This window comes from Hibiscus syriacus, unplaced genomic scaffold, assembly GCF_006381635.1.
Source record: "Hibiscus syriacus cultivar Baekdansim isolate YM2019G1 unplaced genomic scaffold, ASM638163v2 tig00111213_pilon, whole genome shotgun sequence".
Classification (NCBI taxonomy): Eukaryota; Viridiplantae; Streptophyta; class Magnoliopsida; order Malvales; family Malvaceae; genus Hibiscus; species Hibiscus syriacus.
Genome location: NW_024063022.1, coordinates 5825504 through 5840039, shown reverse-complemented (window position 1 = coordinate 5840039; position 14536 = coordinate 5825504). Strand labels below are relative to the sequence as shown.

Sequence of the window (14536 nt, the reverse complement as noted above, 5' to 3'; positions counted from 1 at the left end):
TTTTCTTTACAAAGACAGAATATTAATAATTAAATTTGTACTTAATTGAGTTAAGTACAAATCCTCCAAGTACTTTCTCCTTCAGGGTCAATTCTGACTATTTTACCTCTCAAAGGCATTTTCGTAATTTCTTAACCAGATAATTTCGATATTAGCTCTTAATGAAAATAATATAATATAGAGATCCTATGATTAATTGCTTCCTCGAACATTCTTTGATCTTGAAATGATTCCTTAAAAGACTTCTAGTATCTAGCATAAACCTTCTTGGGGTTAAAAACTGGTTATCCATAATTTCCAAGTAAAACTAACATTTCTTATGCACATCAATAGTTTTAGCAGATCAATAATTCTTTTCAGATTTATTAATCCACTTTCAGAGACAATTCTTGTCATTTTCCAGCATAAGGGTAATTTCATAATTTTACCAAATCGAAATATTCTCATAATTTATCATATAAGTACCTTTAATGAGATAAATTATAATCTACAATCCATGGTTGATTCTTTTATCACTTAATTCCAGAACTTGTAATTAATTTCAACTGTCCTCCAATTTCTTATAATAGTCATCTGAGCCATATTCAGTTATCTACTTTCTACTGTATTTGTATCTAGTGTAGATCTTCATTAATTACACATATGAGACCAAACATTTCCATTCATGCATTTACCAATACCAACATGTTCTATAAAGCATAAAGAGGTAGTAAAGTATTACCTCGATTTCTGTGTAATACTGATCGACCATAAAAATTCCATTCGTACGCCTTTGATCTTCAATTCAACTTCCAATAATTCCTCAGATACATATCAACATAAATTATATCAGAAACGAAGCTTAATTGCGATAAGCGGATCAAATCGGGTGATAAATCAGTGAAAGACGGCTTACCGGGTTTGAATTTGGCGAAACGGACTTCGGATTCGGATTCAGGACGTCGAAAGCATAAAATATGACTTTTCAGAAATTTAGAATTTTCGGTCAAAATCAAAGTCAACGGGTTTGACCGGCAATTTTGGGGTCTTCGGGTTCAAATTTCAAAAAACGGACAGCAGAATCAGATTTGGAACGTCGAAAAATGTCAGGATAGGTATACTCGGTCGAAGTCAAATATCGTTTAATGCCCGGTCAAAGTCGGTCAAAGTTTTGGTCAACAGTGGTCAACGCCGGTCAACGGTCAACGGGTCGGGTCAACGGGTCGGGTCGGGTTATGATCGGTCAAACCGGTCAACTATGCACCAAATCGGTCAAACCGGTCATTTGGACCATCCCCACGAGCAGTGGCGGCACGTGGGGCCCCTTCCAGCTGCCTAAAAATCACGGAAAAATTCTTAAAAATTATTTTGAGCGATTTCGAGATACTTACAAAGCTCGGTTCACAATTTTGAACGGCGGAGAGCTCGATTTCAACAAATTGGAAACTTTGACCGCTTCACCTCCTCACGCGCCGCCGTCGACGGAGACCAAAGATGACACCGGCGAACTCGGAACGATGCAACGAACACGATGGTGCGGGAGGTGTCGTAAACAGATGACCCGATCGTCGTGAATCGATGAGAAACCAACTAAAACCGAGTTATTACCGATGATACTTCTGACTGAAATTAACGACGAACGGAGATGATTCAAGACGAAAGGTTTGAGGGGTTTTGTTCCTCGGTTGACAACGAACACGATGGTGGTTTTGGCTCGTTGATCGGAGGTCGGACGGCGAGTAGATCAGAGTTGAAAGGAAGGTAGTTGGAGTAGACAAAACTGGAAAAAAATGAGAACCTGCGCACGGGGAGAAGAAATTTATAATTCATCCTATATAAAAAATGGGTAAACCAAGAGTTTAGTCACTGAACTTCCTGTACTTCTTAAAACGGTCTTCCAACTTTGAAATTTTACAATTTAATCCTCGATTTCATCCAAAAATACCAATTAAATTCATCACTTTATAATTTCTTAAATTTAGCCCCTAAATTGGGGTGTTACACATGTTGAAACATTGAAACAAGATTATTGAGAGGAATAACCACAATTCTCATAGGTGTGGGTGATTTTGATGATTCTACAATGTTTCTATTGTCTAAGAGTATTTGCGGTGTTAGTTCGAGTTTCTAGGAGATTTATTTTGACTTGTAAATTGTCAATTTTTTGTTTTGAAGCATACGATTTCATTTTTTTCTGAATAGGCGTGACTTAGATGTATCTTATGTCCATTTGTCAAGTACCTGCTTTTGAGGTTTATTATTAATAAAGTAATTTTTTGTTGTGCTAAAAAAAGATTAAATATGGAAGAATTAGAAACAATAACATAATCACTTGTAAAAGAAATTACATATTTAATCTAAATATCATGTAGTATATATTTTTTATTAGCTATAATAAAAATGTTGGCATTTAATTGAGTCAATTTAAGTGTTATTCTTCAATTTTTATAATAGGAGAAACAATAACATATACAAGGTAATTGACCCATGCAGGTCTCGAACCTGCGACCTTCACGTTATTAGCACGATGCTCTAACCAGCTGAGCTAATAAGCCATTGCATATATATTGATGTATTTCATCATATAACTCTTTGGATGATTTTAAAGATGAAATTTAAATTGGAAATTTAAAGTACCAAAGTAAATTAAAGCTAGAAGGAGGGTTTGAACCTCCGACCTTGTGGTTAACAACAACATGCTCTAACCAACTGAGCTACTCCAGCTATTTAGCTTATCTTCCACATAACTACAACCTTGTCATCTATTGGAATTATGCATACATATGTGGAAGGGATGAGGATTCTTTGGATCAAGTGACTCTGTTATGGTAATTAAGACTAATAAATAATGAAATTTTAAAATAATGACAATTGAATAACACGTTTTTTAAATAATCACATGTTCTCTCTGTTAAACATCATAATCCTATATTTCGATTAAATGCATCAAATAAAGTATTGTTATATTCTTTGTAATATGAATAGATTACATAATCATATGTATATAGTTAATCTTATATCGATGAACCAAACACTTTCGAGAGATCTTCCCCAACGTATCTAAAAATTAGTACATAACATGTAACAACCAGGATATTTCAAAATAATATTTAGTTGAAATTGAGGTTTTAATTTTGAAAATTGGTAAATTTTGGGGTTTAAATTGAAAGATTTTAAAACTTGTAGCTTGTTTTAGAGTTAAAGAAAATTCAGGGACTAAACCCTGAATTTACCCAAGAAAAGTTGGTCATATTGGTGTTATACACGTGCAATTGGTTTCAATCAGAAACCAATTGCTCCCAAAATCCTCTCTCCCAACCTCAACTTCCGACAACGATCCCGACGTCGTCCGAATTCCGATCGTCATTTTAAAACCACCATCGTGTTCGTTATCGAGTGAGGAATAATTCCCTTAAATTAATTGAGGTGAAACACTGCCAAACGCCGGGAATCTCCAGTCAAAGTCTCGACGTTTGTTTTAGTTCAATCGCCGAGAAAACCTTAAATTCATCGTCGATCGTTGCTTTGTTTACGACACCTCCCGCACCATCGTGTTCCTTGTGTCGTTCCGAGTCTGCCGGTGTCATCCTCGGTCTCCGTAGACGGCGGCGCGTGGGGAGGTAAAGCGGTTAAAGTTTCCGATTTGATGAAATTGAGCTCTCCGCCGTTCAAAAATTTGAACCGACCTTTGTAAGTATCACGAAATCGCTCAAAATAATTTTTAGAAATTTTTCCGGGAATTTTACGCTACCAGAAATGATCCCACGCGCCGCCACTACGCGTTAGGAAGCTCTAAATGACCGGTTTGACCGGTTTTGACCCGACCCGTTAAGCGTTGACCGTTGACCGAGTGACATTTTAGTAATTATTTTGAAAATGGTGACAAATTGGGAATTAATTCGAAAAGGGTGCTATTTTTGTAATTTTTAAAAAATAATATTTTTTTTTGTAATTTTGAAAAAAATGACATTTTAGTAAATATGTTGAAAATGATGCTATATTGGTAATTAATTTTAAAATGGTGCTATTTTCGTAATTTTGAAAAAAATGCTATTTTCGTTGACCACTTTTGACCAGAACTTTGATCGGCCTTGACCGGCTATTAAACAGCCGTTAATCTTTTTCGAGAATTCTTATCTTGACGTTTTTCGATGTCCCGAATCCATTTTTGGGGTCGGTTTCACAAAATTCAAACCCGAAAGTCTTCGAATCGTCAGTCAAACCCGTTGACTTTGATTTTGACCAAGAATTCAGAATTTCGGAAGGTCATACTTTATGTTTTTCGACATCCTGAATCTGATTCCGAAGTCCGTTTTGTCAAATTACGACCCGAAATTCCTGAATCGAGCTTGTAAACCCAAAAGGCTTAATATTTCAATATTTTGATTATTTATTTGAGATTTGGTTAAGGAATTGATTCAATAAAAATATTTTATTAAGGTACTCGTGTTTCACCTGAGCAAGGATCAATTAGGTTCGGTGTTGTCCGTTCGTTAGATCAGCCTGAACTGCGTACTACGAGAATTACCCGTAGGTTTCCGTATATTATTTAAATAATATTTAGATTATTTATATTAGGTTTCCAATATGGATTTTTTCAATTCGTATGATCTAGCGCTGCAGCAGAGAGTGATCGACAAAACCAGTAATAAGCTTCCCTATCTGATTTCTCATACTGTTAAAGTGTGTTTCCCGACAGTGTTAATTATTTTTGTTTTAATATATATATATCTGAATATTATGTATCCGATATCTAATTTACCGTGTATTTCTGATATGATTTCTAGTTACGGTATTTTATACCGATGTTTTGAATATTGACTGTCTGATATCTGAAATTCTGTATACTACCGATTTGTCTTCTGATTTCTGTATTTCTATATATGATTTTTAAGCATGAACACTTTTACGTTTTAAAGAATTAATCATTGTTTTCATTCAAATACATTCATGAACAATCACTGGAGGGGTATTGTTGAAGGAAGTATATCCGCAGGTTCCTCGGCTTTGTGCTCAGGGCCTTATTTGATGTGTAGGCTGGGAGTATGGTTCTGGGGAACCTACACATTCTGATGTGATGGGATGGGGGTAGTGTTCATATTTTTTTTACGACATGATTGCATAAACTGACTTCACTGGAATATTTTATCAGTACGTTTTTATATACACTGTATGGAACACACTGAGCTTTTTAGCTCATTATGTACTTTTCTCCCTTTTCAGATAACAGCAGACCGTAATCTAGCAGATTTGGCATCAGGAGAGATCTACTACTTATTTTGTACGAACAAATATCTCTATATGTTTTCGGTTATGTTTGGTGACATGTATTTGCTATCATTTTGGATATATCTGTATTATCAATATTTTGTTCTATATTATATCTAATGTATTATAAGATGTTTTAAAAAAAACTCTGAATGGGATATGCGACCATTTAGGTTTGGTTCTAACTTACAGACCGGGTCTGGAGGGTTACATTTGGTGGTATCATAGCCTTCGGTTTTAAACACTCGGACTGCATATGGGTCCTAAACTTTGAATTTTTAAGAAACTTTGAAGAAGAAAAAACGTGTCACCTTATTTTATGATTTTAAGTTTCTCGAGATCCCTAATGCAAATATGATATATGTTTCAAATTATTTATGTAGAGCCTTATAGATCCAACGATGAATACTGCTAGAGGTCGTAGGACAGGACGTGGACGTGGTAGAGGGCGAGTCGCTCGACCTTCTGTTACGATAGACGATCCGATGTCACCACGTGATCCTCCTGTTCCACAAGTAGATCCGACTCTTTCTCAAGATGATCAGTTTACTCCTATGAGAGACCCTCCCGTCACTGAGGATGAGGATACTGAGATGAATGAAGACGCCATTAATAGAGCTATCTTCTGCATCTTTCAGAGAGCTGCTAGAGCCCCTAGTAACATGACTACAGTGGAGATTTCAAATTCTCTGGTTGCTGCTGGTGTAGTTCCATTCGAGGGTATTACTGGTGGACCTCCGACAGACGCTGAGTATTGGTTGGAGGACACAGAGAGGATTATGGATGAGATGGACCTCAGACCTGAGCAAAAGTTAAAGGGGGCCCTAACTATGTTGAAGAAAGAAAGCTTCAGGTGGTGGCAATCCATTTCTGGTAGTATTCCTAGGAACCAATTAACATGGGATCTTTTCAAGACGCGCTTCCAGAGTCGCTACATCGGAGAGAGATATCTGCAAGAGTGACGCCAGGAGTTTCAGAATCTGGAGCAGGGTAATATGTCTGTTATGGATTACGAGGTTGAGTTCATCTGATTGAGCCGTTATGCTCTTGGACTTGTGGACACTGAGATAGATCGATGCTTGAGGTTCGAGAATGGACTTAGGTCTGAGATCAGGAGTCGAGTTGCTACGCACCGAGAGAGGAATTTTGATGCTTTGGTTGAGATAACCAAGACTGCTGAGGAAATAGAGCGACTGGGTATGGAGCACAAGAGAGATATTGATCGAGCTCAAACCCGATTCAGGAGGCCTTCTGGTTCTATTGATTCTTCTGCACATCCTAGCAAGAGAGGCAGGGGTGATTCTTTTCAGAGAGGCGGTGTGAGTGTCAGACCTGCTGCATCTGGTTCTTCAGCTATTCAGCATTCTAGACATGGTGGATCTTCTGGGTTACAATCTTTGCAGACATGTGATTATTGTGGGAAACATCATCTTGGGGAATGCAGGAGAAAATTTGGCACCTATTTTAAATGTGGTTCTAGTGACCATTTCATAAAGGATTGTCCAATGTCAGTTACTGCAGTTCAGACACCAGCTCTCATTCCCGCTCGTACTCAGAGTAATGTTCAGACTCCTGCTGGTGGTCGTACTCAGGAGAGATCATCCGGATCGACTAGTAGAGGCCGTGTATCTCAGAATAGGGGTCCAATCAGATCTGAGGCCAGATAACCCGCATTGGTTTACACTGTCAGACTTCGACAAGATCGTGATGGGCCTAATGTGACTGCAGGTACTGTTACTATCCATTCAGTTCCCTATTTTGCATTGTTTGATAGTGGCTCTACCAATTCCTATGTATCACATTCTGTTTCCGAGGGTCTAAATATTCCTGTTGAGAGTACTGAGTATTCAGTGATAGTTCAAAGTCCCTTAGGCAAGTCCATCGTGTTGGATCGTATTTATAGAGAGTGCCCTATTGAGATCAATGGGGAGATTTTTCTGGCTGACCTGATGGAGTTACCTTTGGAAAAGTTTGATTTGATTATCGGCATAGATTGGTTGGACAAACATCGAGTAAATATTGATTTTGAGACTAAGAGAGCTGTTTTGAAGACCCCGGATAATCGAAAGATTGTAATGATCGGGGAACGTCGTGGATTTCTGACGAATGTTGTATCTGAGTTGGTAGCTGAGAAGATGATCAGGAAAGGTTCCGAGGCTTTTGTTGCTTATATATTGGATACCAGAAGTTCTCAATCTGATATAGAAGGCATCTAGATTGTTAAGGAATTTCCCGATATTTTTCCCGAGGAATTGCCTGGATTACCGCCGTATAGAGAGGTTGAGTTTGAAATTGAAGTCTATTCTGGTTCCACTCCAGTTTCAATGGCTCCTTATCGTATGGCCCCAAAGGAGCTTAAGGAACTGAAAATCCAACTTCAGGAGTTGTTGGACAGGGGATTTATCCGACCCAGTGTATCACCGTGGGGAGCCCCAGTTCTCTTTGTCAAGAAGAAAGATGGGACATTGAGACTTTGTATTGATTATAGGAAGCTGAACAAGCTCACTATTAAAAAATATCCTCTACCCAGGATCGATGATCTATTTGACCAATTTCTAGGGGCTTCTATCTTTTCAAAAATAGACTTGAGGTCGGGGTATTATAACCTCAAAGTGAAAGATTCAGATATTCCGAAGACTGCTTTTCGAACTCGGTATGGGCATTATGAGTTTTTAGTGATGTCGTTCGGGTTAACAAATGCCCCTGCTGCTTTCATGGATCTGATGCATAGGGTGTTTCGACCTTATTTGGACCAGTTTGTAGTTGTGTTCATTGATGATATACTGGTGTATTCTAGAAGTGAAACAGAACATGAGGAGCATTTAAGGATTGTTCTACAGACTCTAAGGGACAATAAGTTATACGCTAAGTTGCGCAAGTATGAATTTTGGCTCAGCGAAGTGACTTTTCTTGGACATATCATTTCTGCTGATGGTATTCGGGTGGATCCAAGCAAGGTGGAGGCTATTCTAAACTGGAAGCAACCCAAGAACATTTCTGAGATCCGTAGTTTCTTGGGCTTAGTTGGTTACTACAGTCGTTTTGTTGAGGGGTTCTCCCTTATTGCAGCTCCTCTGATAAAACTATTGAGGAAAGATGTTCCATTTGTCTGGTTTGAGAATCAACAAGTTAGTTTTGAGAAATTGAAGACTGTTCTAACCCAAGCCCCAGTGCTGATTCAGCCTGAATCTGGAAAAGATTTTTCTGTCTACAGTGATGCTTCTCACTCTGGATTGGGATGTGTTTTGATGCAAGATGGGAAGGTTGTCGCTTATGCTTCGCGTCAGTTAAAGCCGCATGAGCGTAACTATCCTATTCACGATCTGGAGTTAGATGTCGTGGTTTTTGCTTTAAAGATCATGAGACACTACCTCTACGGAGAGAAGTGTTATATGTACACTGATCATAAGAGTCTGAAGTATCTACTTACTCAGAAAGAATTAAATTTGAGACAGCGTCCCTGGTTAGAGCTTCTAAAGGACTATGATCTAGAGATAGAATATCATCCAGGGAAGGCTAATGTAGTGGCAGACGCCTTGAGCCGTAAGGCAATATCATATCTCAGAGCCTTATTCGCCAACTTGAGTCTATTTGATGATAATAGTTTGTTAGCAGAGTTGCAGGTTAAACCTACGTTGGCTGATGAGATTAAGATCAAACAACTTCTGGATAGCTCATTGCTTTTCATTATTGAACAAGTTAAGCAGGGAACGGGTTCAGAGTATACTGTGAATCAGGATGGTATTTTGTATTTTCACGGTCGTTACTGCGTACCTAAAGATGATGAGTTGAGACGAGTTATTCTTCAGGAGGCTCATAGTAGTCCTTATGCTATGCATCCTGGCGGGGAAAAAATGTACAATAATCTCAAAGAGTGCTACTTCTGGACTGGTATGAAAAAGAATATTTCAGATTTTGTGGCGAGGTGTTTGACTTGTCAGCAGGTTAAGGCAGAACACCAACATCCATCTGGATTGTTACAGTCAATTAAGATTCCTGAGTGGAAATGGGAGCGCATTACAATGGACTTCGTTACTGGTCTTCCTCTGACTCCTTCCAAAAAGGATTCTATTTGGGTGATTGTTGATAGACTCACCAAGTCAGCACACTTTATCTCTATCTGGATTAATTATTCTCTAGATAAACTGGCTAAGTTGTACATTTCTGAGATCATTAGACTTCATGGTGTTCCGTTGTCTATCATATCTGATCGAGATCCGAGGTTCACTTCCAGGTTCTGGAAAGCTTTGCACGAGGCTCTGGGCACTCGTTTGAATTTCAGTACATCTTTTCATCCTCAGACTGATGGACAGTCTGAGCGAGTAATTCAGGTGTTGGAGGATATGTTACAGGGTTGTGTGATTGATTTTCGTGGTAGTTGGGAAGATTTCTTGCCATTAATTGAGTTTGCTTACAATAATAGTTACCATGCAAGTATTCACATGGCACCGTACGAGGCTCTGTATGGACGTAGATGTCGTACTCCTATATGTTGGACAGAGTTGTATGATAGTAAAACTTTGGGTCCAGACTTGATTCGAGAGACTGAAGATACTGTCAGATTGATCCGTGATCGGTTAAAAGAGGCATTCGAAAGACAGAAATCATACGCAGATAAGCGACGTAAGGATATCGAGTTTGAGGTTGGAGATCAGGTTTTTCTCAAGGTATCCCCATGGAAGAAGGTATTGAGATTTGGACGTAAGGGTAAACTGAGTACGCGATTTATTGGGCCGTATTGTATTTTGAAGAAAGTTGGACCTGTTGCTTATCAGCTTGAGTTGCCTCCCCAACTCAGTCGTATTCATGATGTTTTTCATGTGTCTATGTTGAGGCGATACTGTCCAGATCCAGATCACATCATTCAAGTTGATGAGGTATAGCTAAGACCTGATTTGTCATATGAGGAGGAGTCGGTTCAGGTTTTAGAGAGAGATGAACGAGTTCTTCGGAATAGGCGTATTCCAATGGTCAAAATTCAGTGGAGTAATTGTAGTCCCTCAGAAGTTACTTGGGAGACATTGGAGTCAATGAAGGCTCAATTTCCTCATCTATTTTCATAAGGTAAATTTCAAGGACGAAATTTCTTGTAGAGGGGGAGAATTGTAACAACCCGGATATTTCAAAATAATATTTAATTGAAATTGAGGTTTTAATTGTGAAAATTGGTAATTTTGGGGTAAATTTTGTGGTCTAAATTGAAAGATTTTAAAACTTGTAGCTTGTTTTAGAGTTAAAGAAAATTCAGGGACTAAGCCCTGAATTTACCCAAGAAAAATTGGTCAGATTGGTGTTATATACGTGCAATTAGTTTCAATCAGAAACCAATTGCTCCCAAAATCCTCTCTCCCAACCTCAACTTTCGATAACGATCCCGACGTCGTCCGAATTATGATCGTCGTTTTAAAACCACCATCGTGTTCGTTATCGAGTGAGGAACAATTCCCTTAAATTAATTGAGGTGAAACGCTGCCAAACGCCGGGATTCTCCAGTCAAAGTCTCGACATTTGTTTTAGTTCAATCGCCGAGAAAATCTTAAATTCATCGCCGATCGTTGCTCCGTTTACGACACCTCCCGCACCATCGTGTTCCTTGTGTCGTTCCGAGTCCGCCGGTGTCATCCTCAGTCTCCGTAGACGGCGGCGCGTGGGGAGGTAAAGCGGTCAAAGTTTCCGATTTGATGAAATCGAGCTCTCCGCCGTTCAAAAATTTGAACCGACCTTTGTAAGTATCTCGAAATCGCTCAAAATAATTTTTAAAAAAATTTTCGTGAATTTTACGCTACCAGAAACGATCCCACGTGCCGCTACTGCGCGTGGGGAAGCTCTAAATGATCGGTTTGACCGGTTAATTGCAATGTTTGACCGGTTTAACCGGTTTTGACCCGACCTGTTGACCCGACCCGACTCGTTGACCCGACATGACTCGTTGACCCAACCCCGTTGACCGTTGACCGTTGACCGAGTGACATTTTAGTAATTATTTTGAAAATGGTGACATATTGGGAATTAATTCAAAAAGGGTGCTATTTTTGTAATTTTTAAAAAAATGTTATTTTCGTAATTTTTGAAAAAAATGACATTTTAGTAAATATTTTGAAAATGGTGCTATATTGGTAATTAATTTTAAAATGGAGCTATTTTCGTAATTTTGAAAAAAATGCTATTTTCGTTGACCACTTTTGACCAGAACTTTGATCGGCTTTGACTGGCTATTAAACAGCCGTTAATCTTTTCTGAGAATACCTATCCTGACGTTTTTCGACGTCCCGAATCCGTTTTTGGGGTCGATTTCACAAAATTCAAACCCGAAAGTCTCTGAATCGTCAGTCAAACCCGTTGACTTTGATTTTGACCAAGAATTCAGAATTTCGGAAGGTCATACTTTATGTTTTTCGACATCCTGAATCTGATTCCGAAGTTCGTTTTGTCAAATTACGACCTGAAATTCCTGAATCGAGCTTGTAAACCCAAAAGGCTTAATATTTCAATATTTTGATTATTTATTTGAGATTTGGTTAAGGAATTGATTCAATAAATATATTTTATTAAGGTACTCGTGTTTCACCTGAGCAATGATCAATTAGGTCCGGTGTTGTCCGTTCGTTAGATCAGCCTGAACTGCGTACTACGAGAATTACCCATAGGTTTCCGTATATTATTTAAATAATATTTAGATTATTTATATTAGGTTTCCAATATGGATTTTTCCAATTCGTAGGATCTAGCGTTGCAGCAGAGAGTGATCGACAAAACCAGTAATAAGCTTCCCTGTCTAATTTCTCAGACTGTTACAGGTGTGTTTCCCGACAGTGTTAATTATTTCTGTTTTAATATATATATCTGAATATTATGTATCCGATATCTGATTTACCGTGTATTTCTGATATGATTTTTGGTTACGGTATTTATACAGATGTTTTGAATATTGATTGTCTGATATCTAAAATTTTGTATACTACCGATTTGTATTCTGATTTCCGTATTTCTGTATATGATTTTTAAGCATGAACACTTTTACGAATTAATCATTGTTTTCATTCAAATACATTCATGAACAATCATTGGAGGGGTATTGTTGAAGGAAGTATATCCGCAGGTTCCTCGGCTTTGTGCTCAGGGCCTTATTTGATGTGTGGGTTGGGTGTATGGTTCTGGGGAACCTACACATTCTGATGTGATGGGATGGGGGTAGTGTTCATATTTTTTTTACGACATGATTGCATAAACCGACTTCACTGGAATATTTTTATCAGTACGTTTTTATATACACTGTATGGAACACACTGAGCTTTTTAGCTCATTATGTAGTTTTCCCCTTTTTCAGATAACAACATACCGTAAGCTAGCAGATTTGGCATCAGGAGAGATCTACTACTTATTTTGTATGAACAAATATCTCTATATGTTTTCGGTTATGTTTGGTGACATGTATTTGCTATCGTTTTGGATATATCTGTATTATCAATATTTTGTTCTATATTATATCTAATGTATTATAAGATGTTTTAAAAAAAACTCTGAATGGGATATGTGACCATTTAGGTTTGGGTCTAACTTACAGACCGGGTCTGGAGGGTTACATAACACTCTTGATTGGAGAACTCATTCTCTAACCTCGAAACGAGATTTTTGAGAAAAATTGCCACTAATAATATTAATGAAAGGTTTGATGGTGCAATCTAGATTAGATATCGAAGAATGAGAAACAGTAAGAAAATAGCTTGTAAAAATAATTAATTACATAATAACATATATCATCACTGATTCATTGTTTCATTTTAGACTTATTATTTATTTTCTTAAGCTCTCTCTCTTTTATAATAGGAGAAACAATAACATATGTAAGACAATTGACCCATGCAGATCTCTAACATGTGACCTTCGCGTTGTAAGCACAATGCTCTAACCAACCGAGCTAAAAAGCCATTTCATGTCTTTTTGACGTATTGCTTCATACAAATCTTTAGATGGTTCAACTAATTGAAAGTAAACCGGCAATTTAAGTTACCAGTGTAAATCAACGCTATAAGGAAGACTTGAACCTACGACCTTATTGTTAACAACCAAACTCTCTATCCAGCTGAGATACTCTATCAATTTAACTCTTTTTCTACACAACTACAATCTTATAACATTTTTATAATTATATATATATATATATATATATATTGAAGGGAGGAGGAATATTTGGATCATGTGACTCTATTATGGTTATTAAGAATAATACATAATTAAATTTATGTAAAAATAATGATAATTCAATAACATGTGCTTCTAAATAAGCATATGTTATCTTTACTAAACATCATAATCTTACATTCAAAATAAATACATCAAACAAAGTAATGTTATACATTCTTAGTAATTTGAATGCATTACATAAGCCTATGCATAAACTTAGTTTTATATCCATAAACCAAACGTATCTGAGGGATGTGTCATGCGCGTATCTAAAAATAAGTACATTACACTCTTGGTAAGAGAACCCATGTTGAAACATTGAATCAAGATTATTAAGAGGAATAACCACAATTATCATAGGTGTGGGTGATTTTGATGATTCTACAATGTTTCTATTGTCTATGAGTATTTTCGGTGTTAGTTCGAGTTTCTAGGAGATTTATTTCGACATGTAAATTGTAAATTTTTTGTTTTTAAGCAATCAAGCATGATTTAGATAAATCATATGTCCTTTTTTCAGGTACCTCCTTTTGAAGTTTATTATTAATAAATTATTTTTTGTTGTGCTAAAAAAAGATTAAATATGGAAGAATAAGAAACAATATCATAATCACTTGTAAAAGAAATTACATATTTAATCTAAATATCATGCAATATATTTTTTTATTAGCTAGAATAAAAATATTGGCATTTTATTGAGTCAATTTAAGTGTTATTCTTTAATTTGTTAAGCTTTATTTTTTATAATTGGAGAAACAATAACATATACAAGGCAATTGACCCATGCAGGTCTCGAACCTACGACCTTCACGTTATTAGCACGATGCTCTAACCAACTGACCTAATAGGCCATTATATATCTTTTGACGTATTTAATCATATAACTCTTTGGATGATTTGACAGAGAAATTTAAATTGAACCTCCGACCCCTTGGTTAACAGCCACATGCTCTAACTAACTGAGCTACTCCAGCTATTTAGCTTATCTTCCACATAACTACAATCTTGTCATGTGTTGGAATTATGCATACATATGTGGAAGGGATGAGGATTCTTTGGATCAAATGACTCTGTTATGGTAATTAAGACTAATCTATAATGAAAT

At 37.1% G+C, this 14536-nt stretch overlaps 3 non-coding genes across 3 annotated transcripts; all 3 read right to left on the bottom strand.

Annotated features, from left to right (window-relative positions):
* Positions 1–2460: 2460 nt before the first annotated feature.
* TRNAI-AAU lies at positions 2461–2534 on the bottom strand. The gene has a single exon. It is a non-coding gene; the product is annotated as a tRNA-Ile (tRNA).
* Positions 2535–2629: 95 nt separating this feature from the next.
* On the bottom strand, positions 2630–2703 carry TRNAN-GUU. The gene has a single exon. It is a non-coding gene; the product is annotated as a tRNA-Asn (tRNA).
* Positions 2704–14208: 11505 nt separating this feature from the next.
* TRNAI-AAU lies at positions 14209–14282 on the bottom strand. The gene has a single exon. It is a non-coding gene; the product is annotated as a tRNA-Ile (tRNA).
* Positions 14283–14536: the final 254 nt, after the last annotated feature.